The 16,664-nt window shown below is 37.9% G+C and overlaps 1 long non-coding RNA gene across 1 annotated transcript in view; it reads left to right on the top strand.

The window, feature by feature from the left end:
• The window catches only part of LOC308071368, a 39,505-nt gene continuing 22,841 nt past the window's right edge, over nt 1-16,664 (top strand). The window contains exon 1 of the long non-coding RNA XR_013931117.1: nt 1-16,664. This exon is cut by the window's right edge and continues 14,319 nt beyond it. This is a non-coding gene — a long non-coding RNA (uncharacterized lncRNA).

Genomic DNA, 16,664 nt, shown 5'->3' with positions numbered 1-16,664 from the left:
TATAGAAAATGGAGAATGACTGATAGTTTTGGCAGATAAAAATGGAGAACTTCCACACAGGGTATATTGAAGCTGCTGGAGATACTGATACAACTTGTGACATAGAAAAATGACAGCAGTGTAACGTCAGTCTCAATAAGAAGCTAAAAAGTCTAAAGAAATAAGATCACGAATTTCAAGACTTTCCTGCTATTGTTTAAATACCCTGTTTTGCCAGCATATCAGATGGCAGAATAAAAGGTTGACCACAGCAAACATATTTCTCAGTGAGCTCCTTAACCACCAGGAGCAATCTCTCCATTTCCCACTTGAAAAAGGAAGTGCTAACCAACATTTGGGCCACTCCTCACTTCACCAGAAGGCTGCAGAGTTTTATTAATATTTCCTGACACCACTTAGATACGGCTTAAAAAGCTAGTTGCATCCATATCAGTATAAAAAGAACATTTCAGCAAAGCTTTGTTGTTGTGCATTTTCTCTTGGGTTGGAGAAAGAAGGAAACTTTATTTGCCATCAGGTACTGATCTTACTGTTCAAAAAAATATTTTCATATGAGGACACAGAGGCACTCAGGGAACGGTGAAATGAGACAACTTTTCAGTTCTGGTAGTGGCACATCTGTACTTCATCCATCAGCACAAGTGAAACAGTAATAAATACTAGGCAAAAAATGTTAATTTGTGTTCAGATTGTAAATTGTGTTCAGAATAGTTTTTTTTTAACTGCTACGGATCCCTGGATGACTCTATTTACTCTCATGATTGCATGTGCCTTGTGTGTGTTACATCCCGAACTTTGAGCATGACATGAAAAAAACCAAACATGCTCTTCTTGCTGTGTCTCGTATCCACTTATTCACATCAAACCTCACTTGGCATTGAGAGAGCAACTTTCAGAGCAAGGTGCTATTCAGCCCATTTTGGTGGTACTAGATTTGTGGTAGCACAGGACTTCTCATGAATCACTGTTGGCAGCAAGCATGAAAGAGGTACGACCTTACCGGTGAGTTTAAACAGCTAGGGATTCAGATATATTGTCACAGCATAATCGGAGGCTTTCTGACCACAGGTTCCTTGTAAAGAATACAGGTGAGGATAACATTTTTTTTTTTTTAAATACAATAATTCTACCATTTTTACAAAACACTTAAACTTTGGTTCTTCAGACCAAAGATTAAACTGTCTTCCAAGCTTTTATATTTGTTGTCTTTAGGAAAGTAAAGCAAACGGCAATAAAGAGAGCTTACTCAATTCACTGATTCAGCCAGGAAGCCTCTGTCAAGCTGAGTAAAGCCTTCACTAAGTTAACAGAAATGTGGTACTTGGATCAGGGGCTTATATACCTGTTCTTGTTCTTGAATGGTATGTTTAATTTACAACTTTCCTGTAATCTGCAGAATTATCTTAAATTGCCCATTAGAAAGGTTAATGTTTAAAATTTAAACTATTAAATTCAAAAATCCACAAAAAAATCCTTCATCTTTCATTGGATAATAATTTTAATAAGCAATTAAACCACCATAATGCCACCAGTTATTCCATAAGAACCGTCTTGTATTATTCAGCCTACACTCATCTTTCAGTCCTCTTGTGCTCGTTAATTGTAATACAGTCTATCACTGCCCTCATCTAACCCTTTTTTTTTTGACATCTATCTTAACTTTCAAAATAAAGCATTGTAAAGAAGGAACTATTTAGTCTGCTAACACAAGCACAACCTCTTTTGCTTTGAAAATTGCACCATTTATATCTACACCACCTTGCAGGAAACCTGAAGTATAAAGTTTGGGAAAGCAGGTTTCCCAAGGTCACAACATACCATTGGTTAAAAAAAAATAATATACATGCCTATGACTACATTAACAACTGTGCTCACTTGCCAACTTATTTAAGGTTATATACAAAGAGAAACACAACCATGCTCTAACATTTTACCACAGCCTTAAGAGTTTAGTTTTAAATCATTTCTGAGGAAAGGCTTCCTGCAGACTTTTCACTGAAGCAGTTGTAAGTACAACTGCAAAACACTGTTGACTGGTGGACTCGAGAGACTTGTTCATTACCTGTCATTAAATGTTTTAAAGTTTGCATAATTGATCCAGCCAATAAGTCATCATTGATTTATAGGGGTCTGTGCTGAAGAGTTGCTCATTAAAAATTCATAACACTGGTATGTGTCTTTACAATCCATTAGCTGTTTACGTACCCACAGTCCTAAGATTGATTGACCTTGGACTGAGATTCTCATGGACTGTTTTTAAAAAAAAAAACAACCCCAAACTTTTTTCCATATTTTTTTACACAAGTCCACAGTATAGAAAAGCAATACTTTAGCCTTCTCCCTTGACAGCTATACTTTGATTTTTTTTCCTCTCCATCAAAACTGAAACTTTACTTGAAATGATGAATAAATAAAGCATACTCCATAAACAGCTTTCCACTATTATTTAAGCTTGCGAGCTGTGCTCTGTTAGTCTCCTTTCCCCACCATCAGATTCAAGTGTGTAAATGTTCTAAAAGGTTTTGAATGTTTTATGATGATTTCAGGGAATGATGGAGTAATAGCTGAAGAGCGAAGCTATTAGTTTTAATATTTATATTGAGTGCTCTGAAACATTAATGTGACAGGATGTAAGATCAGAGCAGCGGGACATATTTACTTCACAACCATTGCCACGTGGCAAAAATATTTATTTTCTGAAGCTCTGAGGCCAAGTTTTTTTCACAGGAATTTAAAGTTCAGATTGACATATATATTAGTTTTTCCCAAAGTTTGTATTTATTATTAGGAACTAAGGATTTGTTACTGTTTTGGATACAACTTACTTCATTCAGGTAGAACCCAAGGGTAATGATGCTGGCAGTGCATCATGGTCACTTTACAGAAGTTTCCCAAAGCTGGTATTAGTTAACCAATTCAACTCTTTCCATCTGCTGCATCTGCTTCCCAAAGAGCACCTTAGAGAAAAGAAAAATAGTCATTTGTTAATAAAGAAATGGGATAGGCTCAAGAGAAGAATCATTGTTAAAAGGTTGTTTCATATTGTCTTCCAATATTTAATGCATGAAGTAAACCAGCCCTGTAAATGTCCTAAGTCATTGTGCTTGGTTCTTCTGTTCAAACTAGCAAACATATTAAGGTAAGTGATCTTAATTACCAAGGGTCAGACAGTGCTCACCCCACTTGTGTAGTTCTCATGGTCTTCAGTGAACAAGTAAAGGAAGCAAGATGAGATCCCTAGGGAGAAATCTTCCTATCAGATTTGCAGAGTGGATCTGATCTAAGTGGAACAAATGATGCCTTACTGCTGCTACATTATGAAAATGTGATTTCTCCAGATGCTTCCATGTGCTGCGTAAGGACTCCATAGGCTGACACCATGCCAGGAAGCAGTTCACAGATCTCCAACAAGAGAAACAGTTGGGTCTATTGGGTACTTTTTAGCCAGATGCAACAAACATTATATTGAACTACGGCAAGCAGGCTTACAAGAACAATAGTGCTGGGCAGAAAATGAAGCATATGCCTCAGTGAGGCATAAATAGGTAGCCTTGAGTGAGGTTACCAGTATATTATTGTGTTGTCCACCACAGTCCTCTTTATACATGCTTCTATACAGTCACAGTGCACAGGGAGCCTACACGGACTAGAGGGCTGGGGAGGGGGGGGAAGAAAAAAAAGAGTCATAGAAACACTCAGTTGCAAAGTTGACTAGAATGTCATGTGCTTTCTCAACCTTACCCTTCCAGGAAGACAAAGCAAGCTATCCAAAGGTCTTAGTTATCTCTCAAACATTTCATTAGCCTAAACAACTTCTTAGTCTTTGGTGACCTCCTTTCCCAGCCACCTTCCAAACCATCCCCTCAACAGAAGCAGCCAATAGAAATGTTCCTCAGAAGATCCTTCACTCAGCTTCAATATTGCAGAGCTTCCAGCATTTTATTCTGGAAGTATATTTCACTGACTTTCATGTCTAATGACACATAAATGTTGGTTTATCCTCCACCATTATTTTGAATATTCCACTAATTGAGTCAGTCCTCTATGTTTTACAGACATCTATAGATATAAGTCATCATTCTCTGTCCTTCCCACTCTGCTCCTGTTTGTAACTTTCTTAAGTTGTCTAGAAGGCATTTCTAAATACATTCTAAATGCATAATTTCTTCTTACTACTAGCTGAATCATACAGAGCAGAAATTAATAGACTAGAATTTTTAACCATACTTAAGGGGACAACCAAACATGCTACCTATGCCTGTGTGTACAGCTACTCTACAACTTCATGGCCCTCCCTGTATCAACCAAGGAAAATAATTTACAAGCATTTGATTTCCCTTTTCTGCACAGAAACAGTCTTTCAAGAGTGTTAAAGGAGACTTTCTATAAGGAAAAGAAATTAGAAATGAGCATAGCAAGCATAGGGGGAATGATTTACATCACTGAATGTGGAAGTCACATTCTGATCCATGTCTGCTACAGCTTTTTTGAAAGGTGGAAGGAAAACAATGAAGTGAAGGTGTTTGCTGCCTATCAGGACCTCTCTCCTCGCAGAATGCCATTAAAACACATTGTCCACCGAGGCAATTCTTCACCTTTTAACAGAGCAAATATCACCACCACAGTATACATAAGAGTAAAAAAAGAGCAGGAGTTTCTATTTTTGTGCTGGGACCAAAGCAGAGGCCAAGAGAAGGACAGACTGTGATGAAATTAACACCCTACCTTCAGCTAGTGATGTTTCTTGGGACCAGAGTATGGCACTGCACAGTCTGCAGCGACAGCACCCAAAGACTCAGTCTTCCCCTCCCAAAAGAAGACATTTCCAGCAGAGAAGGATCTGACTTACAGCCTCCTTTGGCAAGGGGTTTCCACACAAGTGCTGGAATCACAAATGGTACTGTTTTCTCAGCAGGATGTTCACTGACAACTACTGACTCAAAACCTCCAATCTGAATTTATAAACTTTACGTTCAGCAATATTTCACACTTGGAACACGGTGAAAAGTGCTCATCACCATATGAAGTCTCTGCCTGGGGTGTTGAGGGAAATGAGTGCAATTTTAACTAAAATGGGTCAAATTCAATCCTGCTATTATTCCCCTGGTACTGTTTGAGTTACACCAGTGATAAATTTTGTCCACTGTGGTTAATGGGGTCACTGTTAAAAATTCTGCCTAAAAGAAGTTGTTTATTTGCTTCTTTTCATACAGATGAGCATTACATAGCCCGAATCAGAAGTAATCTTTAGTTATTTACTACACAGCAGCTAGCAGTGATGTGAACAAGAGAGTACCGGCATGTCCCTAATTATCAGGAATGTGACTTGGTATAGTCTGTATGATACACAAATTGTGATAAGTTTGCTTTCAGAGTGTAAACTTTTAAAAACCACCATAAACACCCCCATAAAAATATGACTTGGACTAGAAAAAGATGTAAGCTGCATAATGGCTACATGGGTATTTTTCCTTAGAGATCAGGAGAAATATGACAAGTATGACTGCTATTATAGTTATATAGCATATTCCATTTAGCAGCGATATAGCAGAACTGTGAAAGCATATCCTAAGGTATTTTCACTTCATGCATTTGACATTGATATTAGTTATTGCATTTAAGATACATTGGGCTGTTTATTGCTGACTGTTTCCCCTCACTGAGAATGTTAACCACAGCAGAGGAATATTTGATGTTACAAATTATTTAGCTTGCTACTCTTCATTTTCCTTTTAGTATGCAATTATTTGTTTGGTTTCACTGAGCAAATGAAATTTCAAGGGCATTTCAAGGAAAATAAATAAAGTACAACCCAAAAGGGTGGTTTTTTTTGTTTGTATTCAGGAACAGCACTGAATCATGCATATGTATGAATCAACAAAATCAGGTTAGCTAAGAAATTGGAAATTGCACTCCACACTAGAGCATTTTTCTTGCTCTAGAGATCTTTGCTATGGATTTGAAGGACTAATAAAAAATCAGCAGCATGACTGGAACAGATGTTTTTTATGGACTCAGCTTGTTAATAGTCTTTTTAGCTTCTCCTAAGGACTTAAACCAAGTTCCTCACTTGTCCTGAATATGTGAAATGATGTTAACATTGTCCAAAATGTACACTAACAAGCAGCAGTGAAAAGCTAAGGTCTTACACATTGTTATGAATAAAAATTCAAAGCATTGCTGTGAATGTGATGAAACCCCAAAGTGGGCAATGTTACAAAACAAAAAAATAAACTTATTGACTGTATCAAACCTATATAGTGACATTCTCTTGAGGGGAAGACAGGCTGGTAAAATACTTTCATGCACTGTACTACATGTAGAAACAAGGGCTCATTACAACTGAAGAAATTCCCGTTATATTTAAATCATGGTTCGCTTCTGTATACAATGAGAACTGAAACAAAATGAGCCAGATCCTCAACCAGTGTAAACTAGCCAGGCTTTATTAGCTCCAGTGGCACTGTGTCAATTTATATTTGCCATACAGGCTTCTGTGTTCACATGCTAGTTAGTGAATTTCTGCAGGTAGAAAAGAGAAACAAGAATAGCTGGGAAAAACAGAGATCAAGGTCTGTGTCACAGATGTTTCACTGGTCAATTAATACTTCCATCTATTCTGTTGCTGTTCTATTCACTCATTTTTCTGTCATTTCCTATGTTCCTCCACAAATTCATATCTGCCAGATACTACAGGAGTTGTATGTTACACCAGACTCTGAGAGGGAAGGAATCACCCTAGGACTTGCCATTTTACCACACCTTTTAGCTAAAACTCCGGAACAATTGTGCTAAACAGTAACATCCAGACATAGGACTGGTCCCTCCAAATCCCACTCACTGGGTTAAGAAACTGCACAGGTGTAATTTACTTCTCAGGCTTAAAGAAGAAGGAGAAAGGCAAGCTCTGAGTCTCTTTTGGAGGACATGGCTAAATGATACTTAAAAAATTGAACAATTTCAGCTTGCGGCTTTTATATATACATATATATATATATATATATACACACACACACACACACACACACACACAAAGTGGTACCAAACCATTGCTGGCATTGAACATTAAGTATCCTAATATTGCTCTGTCAGATAAAGATATACCTTCATTCACTTCAGCCAAGTGATGCTCGTGCTCAAATATATGGGATTTCTTTCAATAAGGACAGCTTGCCTTTTGTTTACATGTAAAGCACTCTCTGAGAACCCTAAAGAGAAAAATATTTTCTTCCTTGACAAGTGACTTAAACTCAGGTGAAAAATAAGAACAACTATGTCCACTTTCCTGTCAAGTTTTATTGTGAACACTATTCATATTCTTCTCTTGGATGTGTTCTTGACATTCCTGGGAGTATTCCCACAGGAAGGATTGGGGATTGGCCTTTGGTTCTTTTCCCATTGAATTATCCTAGAACCTATGATGGAGAGTTGCCCCTGGGTGGCTTTAACTGAGGCCTGTCTTTTAACCCATTTATATTAGTAGCTGAGGTGGCTGGAAAGTTTGCTATTGTGCCTATCTATCTTCGTATGCCTTTGCTTGTCATTCATATATTTAGAACATTCTGCTTTGGTTTGTGAAAGCTTTGGGTTGTAAATAGCTTGAATTTGGAATATTTGATTAAACACTTCCTACAAATGACTGCATGAAAATCCAGAAAAATACCAATTACTGCCAAAATGTTCCAATCTGATTCAAATCCAAAGTAACCTCATGGACTATATTGAAATTCTTCCAGGTTTATGCAATCTGACACAAGTATTTGAGTGCACTCATCCCAGGCTACAGACTGTTTCCATAAAAAAAGCATTGAAAAAAGGAGCAAATGCCCTCATTCAAAATCTACATGTTAATTGCCTACTTGCAGGGTCTTTGATACAAATTTTAAACACAATAACCTGCTGCTTCTATTATCTCCTGACTTTTAACTGCTTAAATCAGCAACCTCAATAGTATATATCTCATTTTTAAAAAAACAAAAAAAAGCCCGGACAAGAGAAAAAGCAATGGAGAATAGGCATGACAAATACACATACAGTTCTGGAGTCCCTCCACAAATTCAGGCCAGTGAAAACATATGCAAGGAACAGTCAAGAGCTGAATTTTTCACAGGTGCCACACACAGCGAAGGGAACCATCTACCACCAAAATGAAGGTTTCAGGGAAGCTGTCCTGTAACTCATGCTGCAACCTAACATTTGTGTTGCCTTTGCATTCCCAACTCTTGGTTTTGGGGGAAGAAGTGAGCATCCAAGAAGTTCTGATTGTTAAAAGAAAACTATCCTACAGAACAGAATCCCTCTTTGGATTCACATTTTAGTAGCACTTAAGTGAATGAAAATAGAAAATCTTTTCTAGTTAGTGGGTCATAACATGATTTTCTTCGCAGCATCTTTTGTACCCCATCACCACCCTTATGCTGCTTTACTTTTCTCAGATCACAGTTGCAAACAACAATCTTTGGCTTATTTCTGCTCTACCCTGGTTTTCTTCCTGACACTATAATAAATCTAGACAGTTGTTGCAGCTCCTTTCTCTGTTAATATGGAACTTGGAAAAATAGCCTTGATCTGAGCTTACCTTGATAAGATTTTATGCCAGACTGATATTTTGTCTCATTTAAATAACATTAAAAACTCTGTTTCCTTATAGCTGACCACAAGAGACCCCAACACATATTCTTCTTTTATAATGTTGAAAGTAAGTGTTAGCAAGACCTGCTGATTATCTGATAAGAACACAATTAATTTGTGCCCAGACTCATTAATCTTTCTTAATACGTGTCAGCCCATTACATATGATCCATGACCTCTGTCCCCAGTCTTGCATGAAAATCTCTCAGGATCAGAATCACATCATGATTTGGCATGGAGCCACCAGCTCCGGCAGTTGACTGCAAAGTGCTTCAAAGCCATCAGCAATGGCAGCTGCTGTATTTATGTGCACATGCCCGAATGATAAGTTCACAGCTCCTCTAAGGCAGGTTGAAAGAAGTTGGCCATTCGAAAGCCTGAATCCCATTAGAAATACAGCTGTGTCCCTATTTAGATCAAATGATTACTCATCTTTACTCTCACTTCGGTTCCCACAGACACAAGTGTCATTTGGGGTGCTGGGACAGTCTATGCAAGTACCTTCCCCATGGCTTTTGTAAATAATATTTAACACTAATAAATGTGCAGCAGTGCTTTGAAACCAATTGCCTTTTCACATATGGACGTTCATGGATGGAGAAACAAAGGACCTAGTTAAAAATCACTCATTGCAGTATACCTAGGTCCTTCCTGCTTTAACAATTATCTAAAGACAGGGAGATGTCATTTTTGGTAAAAGTTTGGGAATAAAATGTTGGGAATAAAATGATTAAATCACCTGGTTTGATAGTGGATATGAACACAGGCCTTGCAATGCTTTTTGGCAACCATCGAGTTACCTTCCCATCCATAATTAGCAAGGCAAGTCTAAAGGCTCACATTATTACTACACCTAGATAATAATAGGCACACAAGAACAGGCAATAAATCTGTGTTGGCACATCCACAACCTCCTCAATCTCATATATCCAATATTTTTAAATTGAAGTGAGCATTTTGAAGTCAAATTCTTTATGAATTTTCAACTCAGACCCTTCCTTGTCATCATCTAGTGTTCACTGGTAGGAGAGAGGTGAATCTGAGAATGACAGAAGTTGAACAATCACAGAAACAACTCTACGCAATTTTTTTAAAAGCTATTTTGATGCAAAATATGAAAGTTTTAGTTAATGTGAATTTAATTAAAGCATTGTTTTCCAGCTACATCTAATTAAATTTTGTCACCAATATAGTTTATGAAAAATACATAAACATTTGCTGTGTAACAGTAGTCCAAATTGTATCACTCAAAATGAATATTATACCTTTTCCTGATCAGCTAGTGATGTTTCATTTGGTGCTTAACACATGAAAAACACAACACTGCCACAGCAACAACGTATGCGGACAGTGGCTTTAGTGTGGGTTCTTCTGAGGGGTTTTCTCTGAATCTTAGCTCTGTGCATGGCTTCTACCTTCTCCTGTCTTTCTTCAACCTACAGAAACAGTTAGAAAACCTTGCAAAATAACTGCTGAAGTCAGATCACAGACATAAAGTATGTGGTATTTCAAATACAAGTAACATTTTCTAAAGTTTCTAAAAAGCAACTTATGCATTGATTTATCTGCAACCACAATATTTCCTGATCATGTCCTAGCAAGCAAATGCTTGTTTTATTCTTATTAAAATGTCAAACAGGATCTTAATCTTATCAAAGTGATTATACTGCAGCTTTGAATTACTCTGCAAAAACCACATTCATTCATTAATCACTCACTCATGCAATGAAGAAGGTGAGATTGTCAGATACTTACCATGCCTGATGAGCTAATTGTGAAGGGACACAGCTCAGCTGCTTGCCAGCTGCCGAGAATGGTAACTCTCAAGGGGAAGGAAGGGAAGAAAAGTTCTCATCTCTGCTCTCCCCCAACAGTGGCCTTTTCTCATCTTCTGAAGCCACGTAATCTGTGAAGATGCAGACTAAACTGATACTTTCCCACCTCTCTAGCATAAGAAAGATCAGAACTATGTCTCCCCCCTTTCCCGTCTGTCCACAGACATCAGATTGTGGTCCATCATCTTTAGATGTTTGTTTCTAAGGAAAGAATAAAGCATGAGGGAATATATGTGGTTATCTTTCCAAGCTTTGCTGCAGGCACTGCGGAAAGATTGCCCCCTCCTCTGCCAGGCGCTTTCTCCAGCTTTAAACAGATCCCCACCATACAGACTGCCAGGCTAGGATCATGAAGAAATCTGGTTTTTAAAAGAGCAGAACTCATGCAGGGATTGTCACAAATGCCACAGAAAAAGTAAATCTGGACTCAACTGTCAACCTTATTGCCAGATTGTCAGAAGATCTGAATCAGGAGAATAATTTAAATGTCAAATCAAGACACTGCAAAAGCAAAATTCCTGTGATTTACCGTGTTGCTCAGAGTTAACATGACCTAAGGGTAAAGAGAAGAGCTGGCTGAAAAAAAAGTCTCTTTTTCAGGGGGTTGTGGAACTTTCTGTTGTAAATTCACCAAAGAAATTGGAACGTGTGCAAAAGCACAATGATATTATGACAGAAAGTTCTCCAAAGGGGCTTGTATCTCATCCAGATATACTTGCCTTGACAGATATTTGCTGTTGTGAAAATTCATAAACTATCGTGAGAATTAATAAACTAACTTTTGGGAAGTGCTCTGAAATCCTTGGGAAGGAGAAGGTTGAAATGCCAATTACTGTTATTTTTAAATTAAATGTTTTACATGGAACTACAGACATATCATAATGCTACTGGTATTAGCATGGACTATTGCAGCATTTTTGATAAAGCTTGCACTGGTAATACGGAGACTAAAAGACAAACATATATTCATAATGCTAAGCCTTTCTCAATGGCTATCATCATTGTGTTGATATTCACAAACTTCAGAGAGGATTTTGCCTGAATAAGGATTGCAGAATAATGTCCATATTGAGAAAATCATATGAACTGAACTGGAAAGAAAAAAAATATCCAGGTTAGGAGCTGTCATTCTGAAACTCATTTTCCCCACCATGAAGATGAACTCTTATTACCTGTGAATATGGAATTCAAATACTATTTTCAAGTTTTAAATGTAGGTAACACTTTACATTATGTGTCAGCGTGGTACCAATTACAGCATAACTCTGATATAGTAAATCTATTGAGAGAGGACTGAGCCAAGAAGTTTTGTAGTAGCCCAAACTCCAAGTAAATTTCAAAAATATTTCAATTTGCTCTTCTTATACAAGCCCATATTTAGCATCCTGGGACACTTTAGTGCCCTGGAAATAAGCACATTATGTTTTTAATGTAACAAACTCAAAACACCTTGCACTTCTTTTTTTCTTCCTCATCCACTTTATGGGTGAAAATTAGATTCCCATCTACCCACTTTCACACCTTAGTAGCTGTTGCATAATTTTCTTCCTAATAACGAAAGTCTGCATCCTCTGTTACAGTGTTCCACAAAGAGCACGGTCTGGGCAAAGGGAAGTTGAATGTTGTCCTGGTTCCAGAAGCTGAACTGTCTTCTGTCACTACGTGTGAAACCAGCTCTTTCTCTGGCTGACCTACAGTACTGTAGCTACAGTGACAGCTCTTCAGCTAGCTTCAGTATCTAGCCCTCAGAAAGAGGAAAAAATATAGATATGATGGTATCAGGGAAGCTGCTTTAAAGAAAAGAAAGCAAGGCTGTACCTTGATCGCCGACAGAAATATCTTACAGGATTTAGTATCAAAGTACAACATTGCTGTAGGTACCTACCTAGTCTTTAGTGGTAAGATATATCACTAATTTAGAAGCTGATGGCAATACTTCTCATGAGAAGCCATACTTTTCATGAAAACAGGTAGATTTTTAGTCTTCAGAGTAGCAATTAGGACATAGAGCCATTTCCAACACTCAGCGAGGGCAATGCAGAGATTCTGACACTGATCCATTGAGGGGCTGCTCCTTCCTACTTACTGAAAGCTCAGGTACAGACCCCGGGCCTTGCCTATAGAGCAATAGGGTGCCATGTCTAAGCTGCTGCTTTGCTGTGAAATTGTAACAAACAAATAAGTCTAAGGGACTGAACCATACAAGCTATACTGTTCTTGAAGAAAGGAAATGAACGATCTACATTTAAACAATAAAACAAAGGCAATTTTCCTATGGAATTTCTCAGCTAGATATGCAGTCTTGGAGTTTGTTTGCTGGACTGTGCTTTTAACCAGAATACTAAACCCATGTATATAGGAAATATTATCTATGCAAGAGATTCAGTATTAGTTAATTAGGTGTGCTAGACTATTTTCCTCCCAGTGAATGGAGCTTGTATACTGGTATCTGCCATTAACACTAAATGGGACTTACATGTGGAAAATCCCTCCAGCACTGAGGGGGAAAAAAAGCCTTTCAGTTTCATAAATAATGGATCTGTAGCAGAATTAGCATTTCATGAAAAAACTGAAAAAATAGAATGAAAATATAATACAATATCTATTTTATGTGTCCCAGTTTACCAGTGCATCGTGTGATCCAACACACAGGTCATCTCCTGTACATCTACTACATAATCACATCAAAAATTCTCTCAGTTACCTGCAGACTCAACTACTCACCTATGACCAACGTCCTCTGTGGCATTATGATAGTAAAAGTGCCCTTCTTCTAGCAGAGCACTGTGGCACTGGGTTAATTTTCTGGTGTATGAATATTTCTGTGATACTTTTTATTGAATTGTAATAAATGCCATGACTTTTCTACTGTGAAGTGTTTCTTTTTCTGTGTATGTTATGTGACACGCTTACACACAAATAAACAATGGTTTCTCTGCAGGTATGAATACAAGCAACTCTTGCCTGTTCTATTCCAATAAACATTCATATGGAAAAAGCTATAAGCCTAGGTTATTAAGCATGCACACTGCAGACTGTGTACAGTACCCTAAGTAAATATACACCTATTCATGACATCAAACATTTTTACCTCCTAGTCAGCTCATTTCATTCCCAACGCTTTCCAGGGTGACCAAGATATGCAGCAATCTCCACCCATTTTATCTGTACTCCACACTAAACCTGGCCGTATCTGAATCATTCAGAGTTCTGTCATGAACCTTGGTGGAACAAGGATTGCAGCTTGTTTCTTTTGTAACAAGATGCTGAAGATCTCACCTAAGCCAAGACTTTTCTATAAATTTGCCCATTACGATTAGGAACAGAGCAAGCAATAGCCCTGCTAACTCCCATGAAAATCTCCAGACAAGGCCTGTGCATGGTGGTGTGATAAAAAAGGGCAAGAAATCATTCACATGTGAAGACGAGTGGGAAAACTATTTTAGCAGGCCCACCCACAAATCATAAGACATTGCCTTTTCCTTCTTTTCAGGATTCTGTATCTCAATCCCATGGCTTTAAAATGTGAAGCAAAACCTATTAACATGGGCTTTGTATTTCCAGTGGAATAGAAGTTGTAATGCCAGCAGGAAATCAAACTCCGAGAGTCATGTTTTTGGGTTGTTCCATATTCTGAGCCTAAATTTTGCAATAGTTTTTCTGGTTTTTCTTCCTCAGTGAGTAAATGCACATTTAGAGCACCTAGATGGAGATCAATTCTGCAGCCAGGCATACTTACAAATCAGTCTTTTTGGTTATGAAAACAAACAACGACTTACTAATTTATAAGCATAAACTCATTGAACACATCGAGACAGAAGGAAGAAGTTACAGATACATTAACCCACATTCTTATTCTGTAACTCCTGCCATTAGGAATTCTGCTCAACTGTTCCTTTGCAGGACATTTTTAAAGATATTTTTTTTAATTCTACTTTTTTTTAATTATAACTTTTTCTATGTTTTTAGCGTTTTGATGCTACAAACTTAAATCTCAAACAGGGGTAATAATTTTATTTTTTGGTTCTTGATGTCATTATTTGGCTTATCTTTAAAATGAAAAAATGACTTCTGTTTTCCCAATGGACCAAACAAACAAGCTGGGAAGTTAAAGGAGAAAAATGACATCCTCACTTAGGTTAAGCAGTGTGACTCGTATTTCCTCCTTCCAGGTATCTGCCTATGGGAACATCTGTCAAGGCTGAGTCAGCACCTTCCCAGGAAAAACTTTTAAATATATTAGAAATAATTTCATTTTGTCATCTACCTAGGCACATTGGATTAGTATGCAAATAAGACAGCACAAGAACAGACCACAGCAGCAGTGCTAATGCTCTAAGTGATCTTTCAGTGTAATTAGAATTTGTTTCATCACACTAATTTGACATGGCAAATTAGTGAAGCTAAGATAAGGGGGTTTAGTAGAGCCAGGGCACTGGTATGTACACACAGAAACTTGCCAGTAAGTCCATTTGCACATGGGAGTTGTGTAACATTGCGGAGAAGTGACAATTAGTAAAAGCTCTAGAAAATAACAGTTTGTTTTATTTTTAATCTGGTAACTTGATAGGTCATATTTTCTTTTGCTGCTATCTTGTAATAGTGGTTTTGAGATCTTAGCCTCTCCGCTGTTGAAGAAATCTTTCAAGACTTAGGATAAGCTACATGGTACTACAATTATACAAGTTGAGTCAAGTCTGGCCCAGTGGTACACAACAACACGCTGTGTTGGTGTGGTACCACATGGGAATTCAAGGGGCAACTTTGTGATTTCTGTTTCACAGAATGAGCTAGCTGAAAGCCATTCCACAGTGACAGCAAAACTGAGGACAGTGGCTGGCTTCTTTTCTGCAGCCTCCTGCCCCACATCCTGCAAGCTCAGGAGGGGACCTGAACCAGAAATGAAAACTGGTCCTCTATTGCTGCAAAACAGTCACGAAACTTAGAAGATTTTAAGGATGGCTGGAGCAGGCAGAAGTCTGGCAGATGTCTGAGGGAAGGCCTTGGTTAAGGAAGAGGACTTGTTCAGCTTACAGGGAAATAAAACATTTAACTTTCAGATTAAAATGAAGATTTAAGACTGTCCTTAGTTTTCCTAAATCATTTATCAATAATATTAGGGTAAATAAGTTACCTGACCTTCAATGCAACACACTGTTTGGACCTGCTGAGATCATCAGCCAATTGAGAGCATCTGGCTAGAGATGTGCCATCACGTTCTCCCAGCTGAATCACAAACCCACGCACCATCCCCCAGAGATGCAGCTTCCTTTTGCATCTCACAGTCCCCAAGGGAAAAGGGCTGCACAAGCCAGTAAGGGGCTGCCCTGAAACGTGGTCTACAGATCTAAGACAGAATCCTTACTCTGCGCTCCTTTGTGTTTTAACTGATTCAGAATAATGTCTGTGGATACAGTAATGTCAGTTGTTTATAAAATTTGCATCATATAATGAGATGATAAGATGGGGTTTATTACTTGGAACTTTTAATAATAATGGAGTAGAGAAAGACATATCTAGATAGGCATATTTAATCTGATTATCTGTTCACTGATAGGATAATGACCTATTCTTTCAGTTATATACTTTGCATTGCTTCTATAATTTGACACAGTCCTGAGAATAATTTAAGTTGTCTTTAGGAAAGGAGCCAGCCTATTCGACAGTTAAAAGGAAAAAAATGGTAGTCAAAACCAAAACAAGTTCCTAGATAGTGTGGAAATCCTCATGATGGAGTCAGAATTCAGATAGAAACAAGAATAATAGCCAGAGATGTAAGCTGTCCTTCAAAAGAGGAGACATACATTGGTACCGTCAAGTTTTGCACATCTCCAAGTAGTACATCCAAAGCACCAAAACAGAATAGATGTTAGCCAAAGTCAACTAACGCAACCCCAGAGACTCTGGATATAGGCCTTTTCTTTCCTTTTCAGATCAGGATGTGGTATCTTTGGGAAGAATATCTGACAAGAGCACCAAACCCTTCCAAACCCAGAGTTTTTTGGGGCACAGTTGAAAAGTTGCCTGTAAGTACACTCCAGGAAGAAGGCAAAGGAATTTGCCCACAAAGAAAACTAATTTCTCCTCTTGGAATCACCTTTCAGAACTTTTTTTTTTTTTTTTTTTTCAGAGAATTGGGTCTCATGCCCCATAAATCTGAAAATCATAGGCTGGAGAATTCCCTAGAACCTGCACAGT

This window comes from Falco punctatus (genome assembly GCF_963210335.1).
Source record: "Falco punctatus genome assembly, chromosome: 11".
NCBI lineage: Eukaryota > Metazoa > Chordata > Aves > Falconiformes > Falconidae > Falco > Falco punctatus.
Note: the sequence above shows the minus strand (reverse complement) of the source record. Positions and strands in the feature narration are given on the sequence as shown.